General features: G+C 52.2%; 1 long non-coding RNA gene across 2 annotated transcripts; it reads left to right on the top strand.

Moving 5' to 3' along the window:
• The first annotated feature begins 13,265 nt into the window (after nt 1-13,265).
• LOC124079728 (uncharacterized) lies at nt 13,266-26,357 on the top strand. Of its 2 annotated transcripts, none has more exons than XR_006847431.2 (3): nt 13,266-13,556; nt 20,080-20,155; nt 26,045-26,357. It is a non-coding gene; the product is annotated as an uncharacterized LOC124079728 (long non-coding RNA). The 2 variants fall into 2 exon arrangements; XR_006847429.2 differs by lacking the exon at nt 13,266-13,556 and adding an exon at nt 18,583-19,102.
• The last annotated feature ends 533 nt before the right edge of the window (nt 26,358-26,890 follow it).

Genomic DNA, 26,890 nt, shown 5'->3' with positions numbered 1-26,890 from the left:
TGGGGGAGGCTGGCAGGAGACAGAGTTCTCCCTGGCTGCCCAGCAGAGCCCTGTGTCCTCTGTTGCCTGAGCTCGTGTTCTCTCTCTGAGCACCAAGGCCCAGGCCAGGCGGCAGCCAACACTCATTAAGGGCCTGGGGCTGGTCCAACCCGAGGGATGGCCGCCTCCAAGGAGAGGGGAGGGGACACCGGATGGCTGGTTGGTTCCCACCCAAAGCCGAGCTGCTGAGAGAGGGGCGTTGTGCTGAGTCAGTGAGCTGGCGGCTCCTGGCCTGGGGTCCCTGGCCGCCTGGGCCTGCCAGATGGGAAGGAGCCAGGAAGGCCTCCAAGGAGCCCCGCATGTTATCGACGGTGCTGCCGCTGCTGGGGCCACAGCGGTGGGAATCGTGCCCTGGAAAAGCTTGTCCCCAGCCAGGCCTCCCAGGGCTCCCGGGGTGGGGAACGGCTGTTGGTGAAGGAGGACATTTTTAGGAGCTGCCTCTGACTGGCCAGAGTCGAGCCAGAGCTGTCCCTCTCGTCCCCTGCTCCCCGCGCTGCCCGCTAGTGACAGTCATGATTCTCCAAATGTAAGCTCTGCTTCTCGGCTGCTTCCCGTCCCTTGGATCCCTGCACAGGGCCATCCGGGTAGTTTGGGGCTTAGGACCCCCTCAGGGAACAAAGAGCACAGGCAAAAGGAATGGCGGGGAAGGGTGTAACCACACACAAACCTGCACTCCGGAGCGACTGGCCCAGGTTGCAGCTGGAGGCACACAGTTGAGAGGTACCTGCCCTCTTGCTCCGCCCACCCTCCCACCAGCGTCTCCCATTGATCAGATCTAACAAGAGGAACCCGCCTTCTTCCTCCGCCCACCGTCCCACCAACATCTCCCATTGGTTAAATCCAACAAGAGGACCCCCCACCTTCTTGAAGAACCCACCTCCTTGCTCCGCCTACCCTCCCACCAGCATCTCCCATTGGTTAAATCCAACAAGAGGAACCCACCTCCTTGCTCCGCCTACCCTCCCACCAGCATCTCCCATTGGTTAAATCCAACAAGAGGAACCCGCCTTCTTGCTCTGCCCACCCTCCCACCAACATCTCCTGTTGGTCAAATCCAACAAGATTCCAGAGCGCGGAAGAGCCAATGGCTACGTTTTTTGTTTCAGCTTCCTAGGGCTGGTGGGGAAGGATGGGGGTAAATCTGCAAATAGTGCAGATTGTGGTTGACCACAAGGGCTTGATTCCAGGACACCCTCCCCACGGATGCCAAACTATGAGGATGCTCAAGATCCTTATAGAAACATGGCGTGGTGTTTACATAGAACCTAGACATATCCTTCTCAAGTCTTTCTTCCCTCCGCTTCCCTTTTTCTTCCCTTCCTTTCTTTCTCCCTCTCTTTCTTCTTCCCTCTCTCCCTCCTCCTCCTCCTCCCCCTCTCCCTGTCTCCTTCCTTTCTACTGGACATTGAACCAAAGGGTGCTTTAGTGTTGAGCCACATCTCCAGGTCTTTATATTATTTTTATATTTCATTTTTTTTGAGATCAGGTCTCACTAGGTTGCTTAGGGCCTCATAACCTTAACCTTGAGATCCTCCTGCCTCAGCCTCCTGAATCACTGAGATTACACGCATGCTCCACTGCACCTGGCCTCCCCCATATTTTAAAGCATCTCCAGTTGATTTACAACACCTCATATGATTAAAGTGCTGTATAAATAATTGTTCTATTACAGTGTTTGGGGAATCATGACAAGGTTAAAAAAAAAAGTCTTAAACTGTTCAGTACAGATGTCTTTTTTTTTTCCCAAAAAAAATTGATGCAACTTTGGTTTCATTCGCCCATGTGGAACCCACAAATATCAAGAACCGATGGTGCATCCTTTCCTTATTTTTGAAATTATTTTTTTGAATCCAGAGGTGCTTCACCACTAACTACATCCCGACCCTTTATTTATATTTATTTATTTTTATTTTGAGACGGGGTCTTGCTAAGTTGCTTAAGGCCTCACTGAGTTGCTGAGGCTGGCCTTGAACTTGCCATCCTCCTGCCTCAGCCTCCCAAGTTGCTGGGATTCCAGGCATACAACACCATACATTGCTCTTTTTAAATTTTAAAATAATGTTTACAATATCGATTCAAAGTTAAACTGTCTCATCAAGTTCCCTGCGCGCCAAGACTTTTTCCAAGAAGAAAAGGACTCTCCAGGATCAAGTGCTACATTTTCGCTGTGACTTCTAGTACCCCTAAGATAGGGTTGTGTTCCCTCACTTTGAGAAGCACAAGACCTATTGTCCTCAGGGACCAGAGTTACTTGCCCAACTTCACACAGCTAATGGTCAAACTTTGAGTCCCATGACCTTGCCCCTGGCATGGTTGGAGACAAAGGAAATCTGGCCAACATGGGGCCCGGGGGAGAGCCCAAAAAGGGGGAAAAAAGGTCACCCGTAGTCAGCCTCAGAGGGGAGAGGAGGAAAAGATCGGAGCTCTGTGTCAGCAAATGTTCAGTGACATTCTCTGTCCCCAGCTCTCCTCACACTCTGGGGACACACTGGTAAGCCTGGCATGACTCATGTCACCGAGAAACTCACTCTCATGAGGAGATAACCACATAAGCTGGCGCCCCGAGCACAACAAGAACAAGGGAACAGAATGACCAAGGCAGGTGGCAGGTTTAAATTCCCAGCTCGGTTGTTTCTTGGCTGTGTCACTGTGGGCAAGCCACGTAACCTTTATTCTGAGGTCTCTCTTTTATCATTGGGCAAGCTCGTGGCTACACCTGGGAGCAAAAGAGATGGCATGGGAAAGCACTGCGTATTCCAACTCACTCAGTGTTAATTTATTGTCACCTTCTTCCTGTAACAAAGGCTGGGATAGATCTTCACGCACACCACGACCGAGGACAGCACCTCACTTGTGATCCACTTCCCCAGGCAATCGGAGCTCCCCGTCCCCTGTTACTGCACAAATCTCTGAAGGGAAGGCTTCCAAGAGGAGGTGACATTTTTGACATGGACTGGGAGGATTTGTACGATTTGTACAGGAAGAAAAGAAAGAAATACCAGGTGATGGCTCAGGTGCAAAAGCCCCATGGCATGTTGGGAATGGTGAATCTTTCAGTTCGATTGGAAGATAAGGATGTTGGAGGAGGAGAAGGAAACTGGTGGAATGGTAGAATGGAATCCAGGGAGCATCAGGACCTCCATTAATGGACATTGAACAAGGGAGAGTGGGGAGCCTGGGAAGGTTTTCAGCAGGTGTGCTAGTCAGTTTTCTTTCCCTATAATAAGATACCTGAGATAATCAACTTATAAAGAAAAAAAAAAAGGTTAGTTAGGGCTCATGGTTTTGAGGGTTCCAGTGCAGGATTGGTTGGCTCTGTGGCTTTGGGCCTGTGGCAAGGACATCGTGGTGCTCACATCACAAGCCAGCGAGGGAGCAAAGAGAGAAGGCTGAGCTGGGACCCTACAGTTCTCTTCGGAACACATTCCCAAAGACCTAAAGGTGTTCCTTTAGGCCCCGCCTCTTAAAGGCTCCACCAGCTGGTAGTAACTCCACTTGGGGAGTTTAGGGAACATTTATGGTCCAAAGTAGAGATCAGGAAAGTGGCACATCGGCTGTATTCACTGGAACAACCCCTCTGTCAGCCACTGAGTGGATTAGAAGGTGGGAAGACCACCAGGAGGCTACAAGAGGTGGCGGTGGTATGTGAGGGGAGGGTCTTGGCAGGGGGGACAGGGGGAGCAGACAACGTGGGAACAGTCTAATACCACAGGTGGGACTCAGGTTTCAACTTGAGGCAGAGGACTTGTCTGGGGGAGGGGGGGGACAACAAATTCTGCTGTAGCAATTCTGAGGGTGAAGTCTCGGTGGGACAACCAGGCCGGTGTATCTAGGTGGCTGTGAGGTACATAGGCACTAGAGGTGAGAGGGGCAGGGGAGAGGCAGGAGCCATGGAAGGAAGTGACAGTCTGAAGAGAGTGATGGTAATGGAGAAGACCAGCCAGCCACACGGTGGCTCACACCTGTCATCCCAGCGGCTCAGGAGGCTGAGGCAGGTGGATCAAAAGTTCATAGCCAGCCTCAGCAAAAGTGAGGCACCAAACAACTAAGTGAGAGTCTGTCCCTAAATAAAATACAAAATAAGGCTGGGATGTGGCTCAGTGGTCAAGCGCCCCTGAGTTCAATCCCCAGTATCCACCCCCCAAAAAAAGTCGGGGAGAAGACCAACAGATAATCCTCTGGCACTCCCCCTAGGGCTGTGGGTAAATCATTTTCCCACTAGGCCAATAGGCAGTTTGACTGTCTCTGTTCGCTTTCATCCCTCAACTGATTTTATAAATACGTCTTGGGGGCCTTCTTTGTGTTGGGGGCTGTTAGAGAAGCAGGATTCCGACTCAATGGCCTTCCCTGGACGAGGATCCAAGCGAGGGTCATCTCATTTCTCCTACACAAGGAGATCCGCAGCATTGTCCCCATTTCACAGGTGGGTAAACTGAGGCCAGTCAGCGACAGAGCTGGGATTTGGAGTCAGGTCTTGCGAATTCAAGGGCGGTGACTATGCTCCACGTTGGCAGAGCCCAGGACCTCCAGGAATGGAGGGTCCGAGATCTCCAGAGATGGGTCCCCGTCCCCCACGGCCACTCCCACCGGTGACTCCCCACAGGCTGACACAGGCCAGGGCTGTGCCCGGCTCGCTGACTCCTCCCTCAGGGGACTTTATTCTCTCCTGTCACTCAAAAGGAAAACTCCCCAGAGCTATCTCACCCCGTAGAGAGAGTTTTATGATCAGGAAGCCCGGCCCAGACAGATGGCAGCGGGGTGGCTCCCCACGGAGGGCAAAGTCCTTTCACTTTTAAGTGCCTTCTGTATACAGATTCCTGCCTGGGTTCCCAGCCCAGGAAACTCCCCAGGCCTCTCCCCCTCCCTTCCCCATCCCTAGACCAGAGCCAGAGTCCAGACCTAGATTTGCTGCAGTGGAAATTCAGGCCCCTGCTCTCAATCTCTGCCCATCCTTCCTCTCCATCCCTCATTTTTGTATTTCAGGCCTGAAAACTTGAAAGGCCTTGACTTTTCTCATCCAGGCAGGCCGTCACCATTTTGTTGACAGTGGATCGATCCGGTGACATCAGGGGAGGAGAAAGCGCTTTGCATTCACTAGAGATCAGAAAGGAACTGTGCTTGGAGATGCTGTCTCCGAACCTGTGTCCCCTGAGACAGGCCTCAGGGCAGGTACGGCCAAGATTCAAGTCACTGGGGGGGGGGTCACCCCAATTCCAGCCCCAAGGGACTCGGCTCTGGGCTGGAGGTCCCCTTGCAAACTGTCTGCCCCTGGGTTTTATGGGCCGGGTGGGCGGGTTGGGACTGTGAGTAACACCCCATCCTCTGTCACCACTACCAGCCGTGCAGGAAGTCAGCAGGACCCAGGCCCCCCCACCTTAATCACCGCCACCTCCCCATGACCCGCCTCAATCAGTCTCTTTACAGTTGGGCAGAGCCCGCTGGGCCTCCTCAAGCTTCCATATCTTCGCCGCCAGATCACTGATAGGGCTAATGGCGTTTACTCTGCTCCACACCCTGGGCCCCGGCATTCCAGAAGTCACGCAATTCCCCGCTGGCCCAGGGCGGAACCGTTCCCACAGCAGCCCTGGGGCCTGGGGAGCCTCTCCACCCCACAGAGCACGCGCAGTGAGCCCTGCTTCCCAGCCACCTGGGTCACCAGCCTCAAAGCCTTTGGGCAGCTCCGGCTTGCCTCGTCCCCAGCACCTGCCACCGGTACCTCTGTCCCCTCCTGAATTCAGCATGCATCTTCTTGGGGACTTGGGGACAGGCTCTACTATGGAGTGTTGAAGATGAGTGACACAGGCCCTGACCTCTAGCCACGTGGAGTCAGGGATTGCAATGGGGAGACCAGAGGTGCGACCGTTCAGGAGGCTGGTAGAGTGTAGAAGTCTCACTCAAATCCCTCATCCTTTCCTCCTGGGTACAGCCTGACCTGACTTCCACCTGCCAGTCCCTGTGTTTCTTAGCCTGAGGCCTTTCTCCAGTTGCATGGTACTGCTCTCTGCCCTTCCATGAGGCAGATTGAAACCACCAGTCTCCATGTTCCCCCAGAACAGCCCTCAACCCAAGACTGATGGAGTATAAATACCCCAGCTCCCTGTCTCTCCAGGGAAGATGCAGGTTCTATGATGACTCCTAGAGTTTCCCTAGTGGGACCGAAAGCCATCTCTGGTGGCATAAGCTGCCTGCAGACACTTTCAGGAGGCTGACTTCCGTTGCAGGTCTCGCTTCCTCATCCTTTGACAGTAGTCCCTCACCCCCCAAGCAAGCTGCTTACACTCAGATTCTCTCTCAAGGTCTGCAAGTGGGGAGCCCAAACTAAGATACCAAGTTCACCATCACACCGTGGCCAGCCAGGACACTGGCATCACCCATTTATACAGGGAGATCACTCTGAGCACCTACTGCATACCACACCCCGGGCTCTAAAGACACTGGGGTGATTCTGTCGTAGACCTTGGCTTTAAGAAATGCAGTGTCTAGTGAGGCCAGCAGACCAACGGCTAAGCCGAGACTTAGGAGTCCCACAGGACTTGTTCAGGTGGGGAATGTGTCCCAGGTAGAAGGCGTGCCAAAGTCCCAGAGGTGTAACCAAGCCTGGCACATTCTAGAGCCACTCATTCTTCCACTGGGGAAAGGACACGAGGTGCAGGTGAAAGATGAGTGAGAAATGAAGCAGAACCTCCACCCTCAAAGGCTCTTGGACACTTTTTAATTTCTTATTTTATTTATTTATTTTATTGCCAATTGATTGATTGATTGGTAACGCTATTGAACCCACAGGGTGCTTAACCACTGAGCCACATCCCCAGGCGCTTTTTATATTTTATTTAGAGACAGGCATCTGGCTGAGTTGCTGAGGGCCTCGCTAATCTTGCTGAGGCTGGCTTTGAATTCACCATCCTCCGGCCTCAGCCTCCCGGGTCGCTGGGATGGCAGGCGTGCGCCATCGCACCCACAGGCTGGAATGTTTGCACTTTTTTAAAGGAAGTCTCAAGAAAGGAGGCTGTCATGGGGAAGTGTTTCAGACCCTGGAAGAACAGTTGCTCTAGGAAAAGGTCCTTCGATTCTGGTCCTGCATCACAGGGGCTTCAGGCATGGCTATCACCAGCCTCTGGCAAAGGGTGCCTGGGGGGCAGGCTCTGCGGCAATGAGTGACAAGACTTTGGAGGAAAGATTAGTCTAGAAAGCTAGGAGCACCTGGCTCCCCCTCCCATCAGACACCACAGCCCCCCCCCCCCCCCGCTGACATGACCCCTGTGGAAACCCACTGCCCTTCAGATGACCTTGCCTGCTGGGGCTCTGGGAAACTCAGGTCTGGATTATCCTTCGGGTGCTTGGGGGGACAGGTTGTTCCAACATGCCGAGGCCCATCTGAACTGAGTCACCCCAAGCCAGTCCTGTGAGCACGGAGGAAGCCTCCTGACAAGTATAATTTGACACCCCCAAAAAGTCCAGCCCAGTTAGACCCGTTCTGGTCCAGAGGCAGCCGGGTTCCCGCCCCACTTCCCCAGGCAGCAATCTGATTGGACCAGCCTGATACACCCCCCAACCAATCACTGTGTAGGAGGGAGGCGGCGAGCCAATGAGCTTGTCCGTGGGTCACGTGCCCATCTCTGCAGGGCAGAGGCTGAAGCCTCCCCGCCACCAAGTTGGGGAGAGGATTTCTCCCAAACTCCAGGGTTGTTTCTAAAGGAAAAGGAAATGTTTTGTTTTTTTTTTTTTTTTTTTTTTTTTTTGGGGGGGGTGGGTGGGGGCGGGAGGAGCAAGAGTTGGAAACCACTCGCAAGAAGCATGGGATGCATTCCATCCAACTGCAGCAGGACACACAGAACCATGCGAGGATCCCAGCCCACTCTGGTTGGGCGGTTTGCTAGTGGGATGATTTAGAGAGGGATGGGCAAGGTGCAGGCTAGACCCCCCCCCAGGGACCAAGAGTCCCCAGAACAGGGCAAAGGAGCCGGCATTGGGAAGAGAGTGGTCTCACAGGGAGCCTGATCTTGGTCCAGGGTGGTAGATCCCAGGGGACCCCCCCACTCCAAGAACTGGAACCTGAGAATAAATCCCAGGTCCCTCTCTCTTGCCCACTCTGAAGACTCCAACCAGGGCTGTGGGATCTCCTTCCAAGAGGGCACGCTCACATGGTTGGATGGGACTGAATGGGTCCCCTAAAATTCATATGTTGAACCCCTTAGCTGCCAATGTGATTGTATTAGGAGACAGGCCCTTCAAGAAGGGAAGGAAAATTAAATGGGATCATAAAGATGAGGGCTATAACCCAAAAGGATACAGAAGAAGGTCATGTGAGGCTCAGCAAGAAGACAGCCATCTATAAGTCAAAGAGAAGACCCTCTAAGGACTCAGTCCTGCTAGCACCTTGATCTGCGACTTGCCTGGAGCCTGCAGTCAAGTGGCCCAGGGACATTGACCTGATTTCTGCCCTCCGTTTTGGGCCCAATAGCTGACACCACCCGTGATTGTTATTCCAAATTTTGGACAAGCTTGGAGACTCTTGAAAGAGCTGAGAAGGACCCAAGAGGCCCTCAGGTCTCCTGTTTGATGTGAAGAAACCCAAGTCCGAGAGAAAAAAGGGGTTATCCAAGGTCACCAGAAAACCAACACATATTCTGCACCCACTCGGGGCCAGGTCTTGGGTGGGACACTTTGTAAACCCGTCGTGCTGTGGAATCTCAGCAACCCTAATCCCTAGGACTGATAAGCCCTATTTTACAGACAAGGGAACTAAGGCTCAGAGACAGGAGGTGAGCGGTCCGAGGCCACACAGCTAAAAAATGGTAGAGGCTGAATTGGAGCACAGGTCTCTCTGTGGTAGAAAGGGGTCAAATGAGAGAGGGGACAGGGTCAGATATCTGCACCCCTCCCCTTGGTGGGCTCTGGGGAACACATTCGACCCCAGCCCTGGCATAAGCTCCTCCGTGAGCGGTGCCAGGGACCCAAGGCCACGTTTAGCAATCCCCAAGCAGAGCGGGTCCACGCTGGGACAGAGCACATGAGCGTGACTCCGCCAAGCTCTTGGCTGCCACTTGTACTCCCATGGCAAGAAGAGCTGCCACCATGTGAGGCAATCACTGCCACCCTCGCGCAGCTCAGCATCTTAGGAGATGGCCACGGGCACTCAGGGGACCTGAGCTGTGGCGCAAAGGCTCATATGATCAGGACCATACATTGTGCAACGGTTTGGGTCAAGGGTTTGCCAGTCAGAGGCTCCGATAAACAACGCTGGGTTCCTTGGATACCACCACAACAGGCTCGTGTTGGTGTCTGTGTCCTGGTGGTGGAGGCGAAGGGCCTCGACCCCCACACTTCTGGGATGAGTGGACGGGAGATCATCATCCCCTCTTGATAGATGAGGAAACCGAGCCCAGAGCTGGGGTACTGACACACCAAGATCACAGGGTTATGGAGTTCCCAGATCAGAACTGAAGCCCTTGGGCTGTCCCCCCAGTTTTTTTAGAGGGGTGTTGGGGGTACCAGGGACTGATCTCAGGGGCTCTCAACCACTGAGCCCCATCCCCAGCCCCATTTTGTATTTTATTGAGAGACAGGGTCTCACTCAGTTGCTCAGGGACTCGCTTTTGCTGAGGCTGGCTTTGAACTCGCGATCCTCCTGCCTCAGCCTCCTGAGGTGCTGGGACAAACAGGCCTGTGCCACCACACCCGGCTGACACCCTCCATTCTAAAGACGCAGGAGGCCTGGCTGCCGGTTCTCCCCCCGCTACGTTCACTGCAGAATCCCTGTGCAATCCTGGTGTGCAGGGGTTAAACACGGGGCACAGGAGACCTGCCTCCAAGACCTAATCTGCCACTGGGCAGCTCTGTGGCTTCAGGCAAGTCCCCTGTCCTGAGAGCATCTGTTTCCTCATACCTACCCTAGGAATGAGACTCACCGCGCCGCAGGTGTCTTGAGAGGTCAGCAAGCTGATGCCCCGCAGGGTCTGTGGGGAGCCCTCACCTCGGAGAATGCTGATGGGTTCCTTTAAAAATCATTTTTTCTTTTAGTTTTTTAATTCACAAATAAAATCGTAGCTATGTATCACGCACGACCTGCTACTTGTAAGTACAGCTGTGTACTTTGTGCAGCAGCTAAATTGAGCTGATGGATGTGTCGATGGGGAATTTGATCCATTGGGACCGCCATCCTGAAGGGCAAGGAATTGGGGGCTCTAGGGACCAGGAACTTGAGTTCCACGTGACCATAGGATCTCTTGGAAGGGACAGCCACTGCGTTCGACAGCTTTCCGTCATTGACAAAACACCTGAGATGATCAACTCTTAAGCAAGAAAGGTTCACCCTGGCTCAGGGTTGCAGCACACAATCTCTTGTCCCCTTCTGTCTTTGAGCCTGTGACAGAGAAAGCTGCTCACACCATGGTGGGTGGAAGGAGAGACAGGAAGGGGCAGGGTCCCACAGCACCCTTCAAGGACACGTCCCCAATGACCTAACTGCCTTCCGCTAGGCCCCACCCACTAAGGTCCCACTACAGACCTGCAGACCAAGCCTAAACACATGGGCCTTTGGAAAAAAGTCAACCTCCAAACTATGGCAGTCCCTGGCCTCTAAACCCATGCATCTGTCCTACATAGAGGCCAGAAAACTCCAACAGGATTTTCAAGGCCCAGTACAACTATCACCACCTCTGAGAAGCCACCTTGATGTGTTAGCTCCCATCAGCACGTGTATCTGGTACCCCCAGCTCCCTGGACAGAGCCATGTGGGCATCTATCAGGTTGGAAAATAATATAGTTTCTTGGCCAAGAGCAAGACAATCAGTCAAGTCCCCCCCCCCGCGCGCCAATTTCTAGCTGGGTGGCCTTAAGTCACATGGCCTCTGTGGCCCTCTGTATCCTTTTCTGTAAAATGGGTATGGTGACCTCTTCCTCAGTGTTATCGGGGAACTGAAATGCTGTCTCTGCTCTGACACAAACTAGTGCCTAATGAGCAATTTTATCTCCATTATTATTTCCATTATCATGACTACTATTGTGTAAATAGTCTTGGGGGCATTTGGCTCGAAGGTAAAGAAGTTTCTAGAGCCCCAGGAGTGGGACATAGGGCATGACCTCTACTGAGCATCTCCTGGTCAGTCTTCAGGCTCAGGGTGCTTTGCCTACACAATCACCCTCATTTAAGCCTGGCCACAGTACCCTGCAGAGAACGATCACGTTCTCTTCATTTTTATAGAAGAATGAACTGAAGTTCAGAGAGGTCAAGGGTCTTGCTAAAGGCTGCCCAGCAAGGAAGAGGCAGAACTGGAACTAGATCTATCTGCAGAAGCTCACCCTCCTTCCCTCCACCAACCCTATCACCTTCATCTCCACATCCCAGAGCATAGCAGAGCAGGGACCCAATAAATGCTTGTTGAACAAAACCCGCTGCTCAGTGACCCCGGGAGAGCACCCCATGTATTTAGCTCTCAGGGCCCCAGGGCTGCAGAGCCTTCGGGGGTAGATAAGGGCAAAAGTCTGATGCACACGCTCGCTCATGTCAGGGTGGGTGAGGATTTGATGGACAGCCTTCGGGATCGGGTCCCACCCTCCCTGCCCAGCCAAACATTGCTCAATGCGTTCTCCCCAGTTCAGGATCTCTGGCCCCTCTCGGCTTCTGCTGAGCCATCTGCCTCCCCAGTGGCCGCTCTGCCTCCCATCTGTCCAGGGGCCTGGCCAGAGGGCCATGGGAGGCAGAGATTCCCTCTAGAAAACATCTTATTTAGTTTTTCCTTACAATTCATTTTACTATAGGGGGGGAAAAAACTATAATCAATAGAGAAGGAAATTCTCTGCTTCATGCAGGTTCATTTCAAATACTCATTTCAAAAGGAAGAAGGAGAAACTAGAAATGAGAGATTCAACTGCAGCTCGACCACTGAGATTCAAGTGCCACTAAGATCTCCCCAAGTTTTTGTCTCAGGGGGTGCATACATTTACATGATCATTTAACCCAACTGCTGTTTAGAAACCTGCTTCGTCATCTCAAATGTTTTGGTTTTTTTTCTTCTTCTTTTTACGCTTGAGGGTCAACCCAGGACCTTGTGCATGCTGAGCCTGTGCTCCACCCCTGAGCCCCATTCCCAGCTCTTCAGTGGATTCTTCTACGCCTGTATAAGAGGGTAGGAAATTGCCCCATAGAACACTTGAGTGTAAAAATAGATACATTTTTGCTAGGTGCGATGGCACATGGCTATAATTCCAGTGGCTCAGGAGGCTGAGGCAGGAGGATCCAAGTTAGAGGCCAGCCTCAGCAACCCTAAGCAAACTGGTGAAAGGTTATCTCAAAATTAAAATTAGAAAGGCTCAGTGGGTAAGAGCCCTGGGTTCAATCCTTGGTACCACCCCCCCCCCCAAAAAAAAAACACAGTCACCAGGCAGCTTTGCCCCCCTGGGTGTCCATGAGCACAGCCTTTCCTTTCCATCTCTGCTCCATCTGCCCCCCACCCCGACTCCCCTTTGTCCAGAGGACCCCAGCTGCACACCTCTGGGAGCACAGGCCTGGGGGAAGGGATGCCGCTCAGTTCTTCTCTGGGGCAAAAGCTGATTTAAGAAGAAACCGTTGCTGGGCTCCTCTCCGTCCTCCTCGGCTCACCTCCACCCTCATCCCCGCCCTGGGTGGCCTGACTCTCTAACTCCAAGGCTGCGGGATCAAGGATCTGAGGTCCCTGGAGGTGGCTGACTTACGCCACTGCTGCCTGAGCTGGCCTCCGAGGGTGCCCTGGTGCGAATCAGGCCCCCGGAGTTCCCCAGGGCCACCCTGTTGAGACGTGGCCCCTTTAACAGGTGTTTGGGCCAGGAGGGCCCCGCCCCCATGAAATGCTTGAGGGCAGAAGTGCGGGGGCGAGTCCTGCTGCAGGGAGGACTTGGGCTCCTCCCAGTCCCTCCTCCCCTCCCCTCCCTCCTCCTCCCCTCCTTCCTCCCCCTCCTTGTCTCCTGCCTCCCCTCCCTACTCTTCCCCCTCCTCCTCTCCCTCCTCCCTCCTCCCCTCCCTCCTCCTCTCCCTCCTCCTCTTCTCCATCCTCCTCCACTGTTTGAAGCCAACAGCCAAACAGTGACCTTCTCAGCGTCTCCTGCTCCTCTCCTCCTCCTCCTCCTCCTCCTCCTCCTCCTCCTCCTCCTCCTCCTCCTGCTCCTCCTCCTCCTCCTCCTCCTCCTCCTGCTCCTCCTCCTCCTCCTCCTCCTCCTCTCTGTCCCCCCCTCCCTGCGGTGCCGTCCACCACATTATACCACAGCACGAAGGCCCCCATCAGATGCAGCCCCTGGACCCTGGACTTCCCAGAACCAAAAGCCCAAATAAACTTCTGTCCCCGAGGTGGCCCCGTTTCAGGTACCCTGTCACAGCAGCACAACCCCTCCCCCCAGACACGCGGTGTGCAGCCTGCGCATGGGGCCAGCGTTCGCCCCTTGGTCCCTGGGCTAAGCCAGAGCCACCCTGTGCGGAAAGGTGTGCAGTCGGCCATGAGGGACACGAGCAGGGGCCGGAGAGCCGAAGCCAGCAGCCACTCCAGGTCAGTGACAGCGACGTCCCCGTGGGGTGGCCCAGGTCTGGGAGTGTCTGGGCCTGGAGTCCAGGTAGGCCATGGGGCTCGGCTCTCCCACGGACGCCAACAGCCAAAGAGTGACCTTCCCAGCGACTCCGCCCCCGCTGAGGTGTCACTAATATGAGCTGTCACAGCAGCCAGGAAAGAGGTGACAGAGGAAAGAATGGCCTCTGCCCTCCGCGTCCCTTCATATTTATCCACATGAGTGCTTAGTGACGGATTCCCTGCCTCAGCAATCGAAACGTGCAGCTACCGGTGACATGTTTTAATGTCAACGCCATCATTAGGACCTCCAGCAGAGGGGCTGCAGACCGGGGACTTCTTGGGACCCCAGAGTGCCCCTTGGCCTCTGTCCTCGCCACCTGCCCTCCACAGGAGCCAAATAAACAACGAGCCGATCCTCTCATCCCTGGGACAACTTAGCAAAGTCAGCAGGACTTCAGCCCCGACGTCTGGGGTGAAGTCACCCGCCCAAAGACAGAGATAACATACAGAGCAGGTGGCACCGCGAGAACTCATCTTCCTTCCTGGTCTCTACCCCGTCTTCGTGGAGGCCAGAGGCTTCCTAGATGGCCGAGAACCGCTGACCAGCGGAGAAGTGGGGCTCCTGACTACCCCCAAGTCACAAAGCCAGCCTCTATCACCCAGGGGGGACCCTCTGAGCAGGGGCAGGAAGGGACACTGCCTCCCCCAAACGCTGAAGAAATGTGTCTGTCCGGATCCTGTTGGGAAATTCTGGGGCAGGGGAGGAGGGAACAGCCTGGCCCCGTCCTGGGTACCTTGAGCAAGCCGGGCCGTTGCTCCATCCACCAAGCAGGGAGCCGATACCCCAGGGTGGGGGTGTTGCACCACATTCTTAGAAAGCTGCCTCTGTCCGGGCATCTCCACGTGGGGCCCGAGCTGGTTTTGTTTAATTAAAATCTTTTTCACTTCCAAGTTTCTGAGGGCCAGTGGGGAGTGGAGCAAGATGGTGAAATGATCAGGATTAGCCAACTTTCCCTAAATACTTACCCTATGCCATACATCGGGCTGTTTCTCCTTCCTGAACGCCGTCCTTGGAATCCACCCGTGGACCCTCTGCAGGAGATATTCTGCTTCCCCCATTTGCCCATAAAGAAAACTCAGGTCCAGAAAGGTCAAGAAACTTGCCCACGGACACACAGCTTATAACAGTGGAGCCGCAATTTGGAATCACACTGCATGACTACAGGTCTCTGGGACTTCTTCCCATGAGTGCAAAGAACCCAGGTTTTTTTGAGGGGCAGGCAAGGGAGGGTACTAGGAATTGAACCCAGGGGTACTTTACCACTGAGCTATATCCTTAGCCCTTTTCTTTCTTTTAAATATTTTTTATTCTGTTTATGTATCTTTATGTGGTGCTGAGGATCGAACCCAGTGCCTCACATGTGCAAGGCAAGCACTCTGCCACTGAGCCACACCCCCAGCCCTCCTTAGCCCTTTTCTATTTTTATTTTGAGACAGGGTCTCAGTTACTTAGGGCCTCCCTAATTTGTTAAGGCTGGCCTCCAACTTGCAATCCTCCTGCCCCAGCCTCCCAAGCTGCTGGGATGACAGACGCACGCCCCATGGCCCTCCACGGTACCCAGCAGAACCCAGGCTCTGAAATCAGGCCATGGTGGTGTTGAATCTCAGCAACCGTAGGCCCTTTTTTTTAAATTCTCTGGGACTCAGTTTCCCCATCTGTGGAATCAGCAGCTGAGAAGAAATCACTGAGTCTCAAATTCGCGTTTTCTCTTTTTTCTTTTCTTTTTTTTTCTAACGACTGCGTCCCCAGTGACCATGGCCCAGGATGAGGGTAAGAGAAAGGTCAGGCACAGCTCCCAGGGCCTAACGGAGACCTGGAATTTCTCTGGGTCACCTCCATGGGATTGCAAGGCTCCAACCATCTGGGGGTCCTTGCTTTCTCCCAACTGGGCGCCTCTGTTGACCCTTCTCTAAGGACCACACCTCATGAAGGGGGCGTGGGGCGAGCCTCAGAACCCACATGGAAACATCGCTTTCTGCCCACTGGAAAGTTCCACCACAGCAGAAGATAGATGTAAATGAGACTTGAAAGAAATAACAAGAGACATCACCAAGCCGGACGAGCTCAGAGGGACAGGCGTGGGGCCGTCCCTGGGTGACATGGTGGGGACAGGGACAGACAGGGAAGTGGGCAGCAAGACCAGAAACCAGGGAGAATGTCTCTTCTCCTTCTTTCTTCTTCTTTTAAAACTCTTGGGTAAGCTACTGACTAATACCCACTGTCATCTCTTAGCACCAGGGCAATTTCCTCTGTGTTCTAGAACCTTCTCGGGAAACCCGGTAGCTTTGATGGAAAGGTCCCCAAGGGGGATAGTCTGAGCAAGGCACGCTGGTGGCTTTGAAGGCCAAATGGAGACTGGGCCTGCAAACCTCAGAAGAGAGCCAGGCACTGTGACATAGGCCTGCAATCCCAGCGATGGAGGGGAGGCTGAGGCAGGAGGATCGCACATTGGAGGCCAGCCTCGGGAACTTAGCAAGACTCTGTCTCAACAATTTTTAAAATTTTTTTGAAAAAAAGAACATGCTTCCTTTCCAGAGATGACAGATGGACGTGTTTTCAGCAAGCAAAGAGCCACCCCCTGCCACACCATGGGTGGAAGTGAGGCTGAGCATATTTGGACGGGGACAACCCCAGTCTGGCCTCCCCTGGCCCCTGCTCCCCACCCCCCCAGAGGTGTCCTGTGTGGCAGGGCACAGCTGACGACGACAGGGTGGTGATTGGGGAGTACGTGCTGGGACACACACACAGACTCCAGGAACAATACAGGGAAATCGAGTTCTCACAGGAAATATCATATTGACTCACGACAGATCCATCCATAAAACAAACCCCGGGTACCTGGGGCCGGGCCCAGAGAGCCACGGCGCTCACCCGGGAGATAGTAGCACGGCCCCCTCTGTCCTGGGCCTGGGAGGAAGTGGGTGCCTTCTGGGGGGGGGGGGGAAGGGCCACTTCCCTTGGTGTCCTGGGGCTGAGGCTGGGATCTGAATTATCTGTGCCAGTGCATTGTGGCCTGGCCTGGCCGGGCCTCAATCGCTCCATTGCAGAAACTCGCTCCAAACGGTGGTATTTTGCAAGCCATGGGCCACAGCAGGGAGGAGAACACTGCCATCTCCAGAGGCCTGGGTCTTCCTCTGCCCCTGCTCAGCAAGACACGGTCCACTGTGGCCCCCAGCGCAGACACAGGTTTTCTGTTTGTTTGTTTGTATTTTTGGATCCAAGTCTGTGTTCAGATTTGGAAGGCAGCCTCCGATGGACGGGCCTTTCTTTATTTGGGACCTCGGTTTCCTCATCTGCAAAATGGGAGGTCTGAAGTGAAGACCCTTCAGAGAAGTGCCCCTTCTCCCAACCCATGGTGAGAGGTAGCCTTCAACAGGGATTTGGGAACCCAAAGACTCTATGTCCTTTCTTGACCCCAGAGGCTGGGCAAGTCGGGCACCAATCTGCACCTCGGTCTCTCCCCCGCACACACACCCTGCTGAAAAAGCAAGAGGTGTAAGCAGCCCCGGTTCCCAGAGCCTTGTGTGTCTGTGAGAGCTGTCAATCAGGCTTAGACACTGGGGTCAAGAGGGACCCGTGAACTCAGGAGATGGTGCCACCCCAGCTCAGCACCGGTCATTTTCCTGTGCAGTTCATGGAGGCTGGTCTCCAACTTGCAATCCTCCTGCCTCAGCCTCCTGAGCTGCTGGGATGACAGGCGTGGGCCATTATGTCCTGCCAGATTCATGGTTCATGGAGATGGGAGGAGAGTCGGTCCCTCCTCTTGACTGCACAGGCATTACAGAGCCGGGTAACACTGGGAAGAGGACATGGGTACTACAGCAGAGTGGAGTATCTCCTGGAAGTGCTACCAGGAGACACTCTGGTACCTGGCACATGTCCATGGGCCATGCCCAGCCTTGCTCTCTCTGCCCAGTCCTAGGAGAGGTCAAGGTACTTTCTCAAGAACATACTATGGCCAGGTGTGGTGGCCCACACCTATAATTCCAGTAACACAGGAGGCTGAGGCAGGAGGATTGCAAGTTGGAGGCCAGCCTCAGCAACCCTTAGCAAGGCGCTAAGCAACTCAGTGAGGCCCTGTCTCTAAATAAAATACAAAATAGGACTGGGGATGGGGCTCAGTGGTTGAGCATCCCTGGGTTCCCCATAAAAAGCATCCTCATCACATTTAGGAAATCCCCCCACCCCTAATAGTGACAGCTCTGTGGACTCTGATGTGCCCGGATTTGCAGCCCAGTCTCCTTCCAGAGAGTCAGAAGCCTCCGTTACTTGTTTTGCTTCTAAACAGACTCCCAACAGTTCTGTAGCAGGCGGCCCACGAACACCAGTTTGCATGCCTGAATTTTTAAAGAGTTTTAATGTGTAACCGTTTAATTCTTCCCAGAGAGATGTTTGCTAGGCGATAGAGATATTTTGTAAATAATATACTTATTGAGTGTTGGGAGGGAAGGCAGGGAATGAAAAGTCAAAGTACTAGAGGTAAAAACTGCTTAAAAACTGTGCATGGCACACCTGTCATCTCAGCAGCTCAGGAGGCTGAGGCAGGAGGATTGTGAGTTGGAGGCCAGCCTCAGCAACTTAGTGAGGCCCTAAGCAACTCAGGGAGACCCTGTCTCTAAATAAAAGCCCAAAGAAATGGCTGGGGAGGGGGCTCAGTGATTAAAAAAAATGGTTTACCAGCCCCCTACATTGGGTCTGGGGATGGAGAAGAAGGTGCATTTGAGCCATTAGGAATGAACGTCTTGGGATGTCCGTCTGCTGGTCAGAGTGTCTGGGATACTTCCTAGAGATCGTGACCTGTCCCCGTGAGTGGGGAATGCTAATTAAAGGAAATCAAAGCCAAGAGATTCCAATGTGCTAAAATAACAAAAGCGGACACACCCTGCAAACCGCTAAGTAAGCTGTCTGCCTTACCCCTCCCCCCCACCCAAACGCTCTCTGTTTATTCTGCTGATTTTCCATTACCAACACCTCCCTCTCTGTTCCCTCTGAGAGATCAGCCCTGGAAATGGAGGTGAGTGTGGCCATCCTTCATGATGACACTATCTTCTCCTCCTCCAAAGTGGGGGCTAGCAGAGCAGGGGGTGGGTGGTTGGCAGAGCAGGGTGGCACAGAGGACAGGCAGGTTAGCGCAAGAAGGGAATGCCTAGGAAACTCATCAGAAGCCACTGTAGTCCTTGCTCCTTCTGAATGAGGAGGATGGGCGAGGACGGAGAGCAGCTATCTCTAACCCATTACCCACTTGGGCAGTAGAAGTATGTGAAATACACCCTTTCCCCTGAGACGAAGGCGCACACTCCAAGGTGCTTTCAACAGGGAAATGGTAGTAGCAGTCTTCAGAACACGGGAGCAGAGACAAATCAAGGGTCCACCAACAGATTCAAGAATAAGCCAAATGTGGTCCAGCCTTATCGTGAAATATTACCCACCCAGGAAAAGGGGAATCTTGGTACTTGCCGCAGTGCAGGTAAGCCTTGCAAACATTGTGCAGCTACGCACAGTGGTAAGTGACAGTCATCCCAGCAGCTTGGGAGGCCGAGGAAGGAGGATCGCGAGTTCAAAGCCAGCCTCAGCAACGTAGCAAGGCCCTAAGCAACTCAGCGAGACCCTGTCTCTAAATAAAAAATAAAAAGAGCTGGGGATGGGGCTCAGTGCTTGAGCACCCCTGGGTTCAATCCCCGGTGAAAGAAAACAGGGAAGGAGGAAGAGAGAGAGAGAGAGAGAGAGGGTGTTCTTGGGCGCCTACCACCTGCCCAGGTCTTGCCCATCCCTCTCTACCCTTGAGAGGACCCATCCTCCTCCCCCATTCTTCAAAGGGACAGCCTGTGCCCCGGTAGCTCATGTCCCAAGGTGCACCCAAGGGCAGACCGGGTTGGAGCCTTTGCTGATGGCTGGCGATAGGGCTCCGTACCCGGGGCCCTGCCCTGCTCTTTAGCAAACATTCCCCTTAGATGCATCATCCCGCGGGTCACCTGGGAAGCCACCGCGCATTTGATCCATTTTTATGGCCTAAAACCACAAACAGGAAGCGGTCTTCACAGACACACAGGAGTCCAGTTAGGCCCATCCAAGGCCCTGGGTTGAAGAGTCTTCCCTGGGGACTGGGTTGAGGCCGAGAACCTCTGTCCCATCCTGTCCCCTAAACACAGCGTCCTATAGCCCAGGCCTGACCTGAGTCAGGATGAGGGAGTGTCAGGTCCAGGGAGGGCCACTGACGGGGCCCCTGCTGGCCACATACCCGCCCATGCCGCCCCCACCCCACACCAGCTCCCTCCTGCTCTGCATTCATGGAAGACTTCCAGCAAGATGGTCACCTACAAGGTGACAACTCTGTGGGTGCAGCCGGCCGTCCTGAGACGGCTGTCCTTTGATGACTGTGACAGGTACAATTTGGGGAAGGTCTGATCCTGAGGTTTCATCCAGTGATCGCCCTTGACTTCTTAGGCTGTGGATTCGGTGACAAACCAGGACGGCAGCATCTGAGGACAAGCATCGTGGAGGCACTTTTGACAGGGACTTGGTGAGTGACAGTCCACTCCTGTATCTGTTTGTATTTTCCATCTTTGGAAGAAATGTCCACAAGAGGCCCAGGCCACCAAACTCTGTTCTCTCACAAAACAGAGTGGAACCGAATTTAGAAAAAAAAAAAGGACATCCAAAACTCTGACCAAAAAAGTCCACCTTGTTCGCTCCCTTGACGTTCAGATGAAGTCTAGAACCTTCTCTTTGTGTTATTAGGAAATTCGGGTGAGCATAGAGACTCCTGGGTGCACAGAGGCAGGTATTGGATATCCTCTGGCTTCAAAGACTTTTTGAACACTTCTGGGGACTTTCCTGAAGGTACCCGAAAGTGCCAACTTCTGACCCAAACCCCAACTGGAATCCCACAGTCAAGAATGAGGAGTGGGACGTGTGACCTGCTCCCTGAATGGCTTGGAGGGTCCATGGTCTTTAAAGTTCTCTCAGCAACCGAGCTTGGAATATGGCTTGTCATACTTTGGTTTTCATCAACTGCTTCAAATTATAGACATTTGCTAAAATATTGGCTTCCGCAAAAATGCAGCATTTTTTTAAAAAATGATTTTTGAATGCTCCGTGGACCTTTAACTTTATTCATTTCTATGCGGTGCTGAGATTCGAACCCAGGGCCTCACACATGCGAGGCAAGCGCTCTGCCACGGAGCCACCGCCCCAGCCCAGTAATGTGGTATTTTAAAGCAGGGTGTCAGAGTTCCTAAGGCCACTAAACAAGCCACCTTTATTTACTACTCTGCCAAAGTAGTGACCCTTAGTAAACCTGTGTGATTTCCGAGTAAACCAAAATCCAAGTTATGTACAGAATTTCCTAAAATCACAGACATTAAGAAGCCATTGCATCTGTGCTAGGGGTTTACTGAGATGAGTTAAGACCCAGGCCCTGTCCTGCAGACGTCCCTGCCCACCGAGGACCGTAAAATACATTCATGAAATAGCGGCAAATGCCAGGTCTAGTCTGATAAAAGCTGCAAAAAAAGTTCAGATAAAATGTCATGCTGGTGTGCCCGGCCACTTGGGAGGCTGAGGCAGGAGGATGGAAAGTTGGAGGCCAGCCTCAGCAACTTAAACTCACTTAGCAACTCAGTGAAACTCTGTGCCTAGATAAAATATATATATATATATATATATATATTTTTTTTTTTTTTTTTTTAAAAAAGGGGGCTGGGGATGTGGCTCAGTGGTTAAGTACCCCTGGGTTCTTCCCCTAGACCATTCCCATCTTTCAGATGAGCAAACAGAAACTCTGACCGGTGAAGCCACTTGCCCAAGGTCACAGGTCAATCCCAGCTGCTCAGCCCTTGAACCCGGCTCTGTCGGAAGCCAGAGCTGACCTTGGGGTGGATGGGTTGTTTTCGAACCTGTCACCCTATTTCATCTTCCTGTACCCGGGGTTTCTCTATGTCTCACCAGCCTGTTGGCACCGATGAGTCACCCTGCCCGTAACCGTGAACCTCACTGTGTGGGCTTCGCCCCCGCCCTCCACACTCCCTGGTCCTCTGGCCACCTGCAAAGCCTCGCCCACCTCTAGCAGGGAGTCCCCAGGGGACCCAATAAGGTCAGCCAGTCCAGGGGACCGTTGGGGCTGCCTCCCTCGGCCCCAGGTGCGCTCCCCACCCCGAGAAGCCTCTGCCAGCACCTGGCCTCCAGTATGGAGGCCCACATGGACCAGAGAGGCCAGACCCTGACAAAGTCAGAAACCTCAGCGACATCTGTCAGCCAGCCACCCCTCTGGGACCTGAGGGGTTTCTTAGCCGTAAAAAGAGAGGGGTCAGTTTAGCTCTGCACGTGTCCCCCTTTCGGTGGTGCCCTGAGGAAATGGGGAATTCACTGCTGGTCCTCAATAAGACCCCCAAGTAAGCAGTTATGTCCTGGGGCCCCGCGTGTGCCCGGGAGTTGTCACACAAGGGAATCAGACTATCATGGGAAGGACCTGTTCCCGGCTGGGGAGAGGCCCATCTGGAGGCCACATTCACATGGACCAGATTCTGGGCTCAGAGCCTCATCAGCATCATCCTACATCACCCCCCCCCAAAACCCAGCTGCAGTCGGGACCCGTGTTATTCCCAACAGAGACCAAGAAACCAAGGAGGCTCAGAGAGGGGCAGTCACTGGCCCGAGGCCACACAGCAAATCAGTGGCGGGATCCTGGGACTGAGGCCTGAACTCTTTCTTTTTCTGGTACCAGGGATTGAACCCAGGGGCACTTCATCACTGAGCCACATCCCCAGCCCTTTTGATTTTTTTTTTTTTTTTTTTTAATTTTTGAGACAGGGTCTCACTAAGTTGCTGAGGCTGGTTTTGAACCCGCGATCCTCCTGCCTCAGCCTCCTGAGTCGCTGGGAGGACAGGCGTGGGCCACTCCGCCCAGCAGGGCCTGAACTCTTAAACACTGTCTTCACACAACTAGGGCCTGGGGACCCTCTTGTTGAAAAATCAGCCATATATATATATTTATTTATTTATATTTAAAGAAAAAACCCTTTTAAAAAATTAAGACGATGGTCAGACCTGTTTCAATTGAATTTTTCTCTTCTGTAATTTTCAAGAAACCTTCAGAACCTGGTGCTTCTGGGCCTAGGGCATGATGGTATCAGCCAGAGCTGAAAACTCATTGTCATGAACATTATCCAACACGGTGGAGCATGAACATCCATCGACAACTAACAACAACAACAAAAATCAATATGTGTCCGAGCACGGTGGTGGCGCACACTTATAATCCCAGCTCCTTAGGAGGCTGAGGCAGGAGGATTGCAAGTTTGAGGCCAGCCTCAGCAACTTAGCAAGAGCCAGTCTCAAAGTAAAATTAAGAGGGTTAAGGATATAGCTTTGTGGGAGAGGGCTTACCTAGCATGTGTGAGTCCCTGCGTTCCATCCCTAGTCCTACTGCAAAATGATAATAATAATAATAATATATATATATATATATATATATATATATATATATATCTTTTCTGACTTAATAGATTGGGAACAAGTCTCAGTTTTGGTTTGAATTTACATTTCTTTGAATCCTGGTGAGGATGAACTTTTTTTTTTTCCTTCATAGGCTTATTAGTCATTGGTATGGCTTCTTCTGTGAATCGTCTGTTCCCAATTTACTAATTTACAACGAGAGAAATGTAACTGCCAAAGGGGACCGGATACACGTCTCCTCAGCCAACACGTCAGCTCCCTGTAGGCACCGTCCACGGAAAGCCAAGTTCAAATCAGAACGATGGATGTGGACGCCCGGGGAGCACAGAGTGGGAGCAGGGAGGGGTGGGGGACGGGGTGCCAGGGTTCTGTGGAATCAGGGCAGGAGAGACCCTACCCCTGGGATCCACCGAATCCTTGGCCTGAGAGAGCCTCCTCCTCTCTTCCTTCTTCTGCCTCCCTGGCTCTCCAACCTTTCTTCAGATGGATGCAGTCTCTCTTTTAATAGAGGACCACATTCAGGCAGGCCTAGTGGCACACACTTGTAATCCCAGCCAGAGTGGAGGCTAAGGCAGGAGGATCGCAAGTGGGAGGCCAGCCTTAAGAAAAATCCAAATTCCTAAGGACAGAAGGCAAGGCCCTTCACAGTTGACCCTAACTTTTCTTTCCAGACTTGCTCTGTCCCTAGCCGACCACTGGATGGTTTTTTGATCTGTGAGGTGGGGGTCTTGCTGGGTTTCCCAGGTTGGCCTCAAAGTACTGGGTTCAAGTGATCCTCCTATCTCAGCCTCCCAAGTAGCTGACTCTCAGTACCTGCCTGGCTTCTGCTGGATTTTTTTCCCCCAGTGTTTAGGAATCGAACCCAGGGCCTCATGCCTGATAGGCAAGTTCTCTACCACTGAGCTACACCCCCAGCCTCTTTTTAATTTTTATTTTTTGGGCATGCTGGGGATTGAACCCAGGGCCTTGTGCATGTGAGGCAAGCCCTCTACCAACTGAGCTCTATCCCCAGCCCCCTGCCCAACCCTTTTTATTGAGTATATTTTGATACAAGATCTCACTACGTTGCCAGGTTGGCCTCCCACTTGCCATCCTCCTACCTCAGCCTCCCCAGGAGCTGGAGTTCCAAGCATGCGCCCACTGTGCCTAGCTTGATGGTTCTTGAATGTGACACGTATGGTCACACCTCTGGGCCTCTGCTCCGTAGCTGCTCCTCTCTGGAATACCCTCCCCCACCAACCTGGCCTCTTGTTCTTTAATACCCAGCTCAAATGTCTGGCCGGTGTCATTTCTGGGCCTCAGGACCTTTGCCAGACTGTGTGAGAGTTTAGCTTTCTAGAGCATCCCGTCGGGTTGGATCATGAGAACTTTGATGTGAAATACCTTGTGTGATTTTTTTTTTGGTACCAAAGATTGAACCCAAGGGCACTTGACCCCTGAGCCCCATCCCCAGCCCTATTTTGCATTTTATTTAGAGACAGGGTCTCACTGAGCTGCTTGGGGCCTCACTTTTGCTGAGGCTGGCTTTGAACTTGAGATCCTCCTGCCTCAGCCTCCCGAGCCACTGGGATGACAGGTGTGCACCACCACGCCCGGGCTATCAAGTTGACCTTGACCTCCAGCATAATGCTGGCTCTGGAGAGAATCAGGAAATCTGGATTCCCATTCTGGTCTCCCAGGGCCTTGGTAATAAATCTCTTATTCTCTCTAGACCTCGGTCTCCTTACATATAAACCGAGGACATCAGAACTTCATTATATCGCCTTGTTATTGATAAAAACCTTCTCTATAAGGCCCCATTCCAGAAGCAGACATAACAACCACATAATATATATATATATAAATATCATAATTTCTATTACAATGATAATATAAAAGCTACCTGAATTTGAAACTTTGAAGGGAAAGATGTTATTCCATTACAGGAATCATGAATTTTTGCTCTTGGCCCCCCCAGCAAGGAGGCAAAGCACAGCTCGGATCTCAACTCTGCCACCCTCCAGCTGTGTGACCTTTAGCAAAACACCTGACCTCTCTGGGCCTTGGATAATTAGAAATCGCCCACCTCTTGGAACGTCAGTTACCTCATCGGCTAAATGCACACAGAAGAGCTGCCCTGGGGGGGCTAGGATTCAGAGACATGGGGACAGCAGAGAAGGAAGAGTGAAAGAAAGAGTCAGAGGAAGGTTCTGGAACACAGGACCAATTGCCAGTTCCTATCTGAACCAGCTCTGAAACAAACAGCCAGTTTCCTCCATTCCTGTGGAATGCAGAGGAGATTTTTCTTTTCTTTTCTTTTTTTTTTTTGCTGATTAAGTTCCCCCAAAACCCCCCTTTAAGAATTTTAATAAAGAAATGCAAAAATCAACAGAAGTTCAGCAAACCCTTTCCTGTTATTAAATAAAGGGAAAGTAAATATTGCAAATTGCACATAACTTCCTAAGAGGATGTTTTGTTTGGACGAAAAAAAAAATGAGAAAGAAAAGAAAAAGCTATTTGCTTTCTGGAAGCAAAAAAAAAAAAAAAAAACATGTCTTTGCTGCAATTTGGTTTCAAATTTGATGACGGGGACATTATTCCTGGTTGGCCTGGAATGTAGACCTTTTGACATCTAGGACGGATGTACCCAGGGAGGCAGGGAAAGCCATCTTGGGGACCCTGTTGGGTCTCTTCTCCCCTTCTGTCCTGTGTGAGCAGAGCCACCCAGGGAAATGATGAGCCCAGGATCACAAGTGGGGAACGTACCAAGAGGATCACACATAAGAGAAAAGCAACTCAAAACAAAGAACATGTTTATGTTGTTCTGAGAGAAAGGGAGAAGTTGCTCAGGGCCCTCGCTAAGTGGCTGAGGCTGGCCTCCAACTGGCGATCCTCCTGCCTCAGCCTCCTGAGCCGCTGGGATGACAGGTGTGCCCCCACCTCGCCCCCAGCTTGATTTCCTTTTCTTTCTTTGTAGTGATTAACAGTGTTCCAAGGACAGTAGCACTCAGGATGGGACATGCTGGTCACCACAGCGCTGGAAGACGAGAAAAGACGTAAGACAGAATCGCCCTTATTTTCCACCTGGGGCACTTGGCATTTGAGAGTGAGCATCGTCTGTCTCGGGACCCATGTTAAGAAGTGATCTAGGGCTGGGGTGTGGCCCAGTGGCGGAGCCTAGTCTAGCCTGGGCCAAGCCCTGGGTTCAACCCCCAGGACCATGGGGGTTGGAAAAAAAAAAAAAGAAATCCAAAGTCCCCTTTGCTTTGTGTATATTTTAATTTACATAAACGGTGTCATGGAATTCCTATCATTCTGCCTCTTGTCTTTGTCACCAAACATATTTTTGAAATTTATCCATGTTGAGATCTATAGATACAGATATTAATGTCTATATCTTTCTCCATTCGTTCCTTTTAATGACTGCATAGTATTCCAGTGTGTGACCATTTCACATCACATTTTATGTATCTATTTCCTTTCTTTTTTTAATTACAAACCACCATGCTTTGATACAAATCTTGGTGTCTCTTTGGATATATATGCACAAGAATTCTCCAGGAAAGTGACCCCCAAGTAAGACATGTCTGATCATCAGTGGGAAGACACTTGGCAGGAGCAAGGCATTCCTAGGATCCAATGTACCCTCCGACACTTATTCCCTGTGTGACCTTGGGGAGGTCATTTCTCCTCTCTGAATCCTTTTTTTTTTTTAATATGATCATTATTATTATTTTTAGTTATAGATGGACAAAATACCTTTATTTCATTAATTTATCTTTTTGTGGAGCTGAGGATGGAACCCAGGGCCTCACCCGTGCTA

The sequence above is a fragment of the Marmota monax genome, unplaced genomic scaffold (genome assembly GCF_021218885.2).
Source record: "Marmota monax isolate L192 unplaced genomic scaffold, Marmota_monax_Labrador192_F-V1.1 WCK01_AAM20220418_F8-fsc00028, whole genome shotgun sequence".
Lineage (NCBI taxonomy): Eukaryota > Metazoa > Chordata > Mammalia > Rodentia > Sciuridae > Marmota > Marmota monax.
The sequence above is the reverse complement of the archived record's forward strand: the minus strand, read 5'-3'. Positions and strand labels throughout refer to the sequence as shown.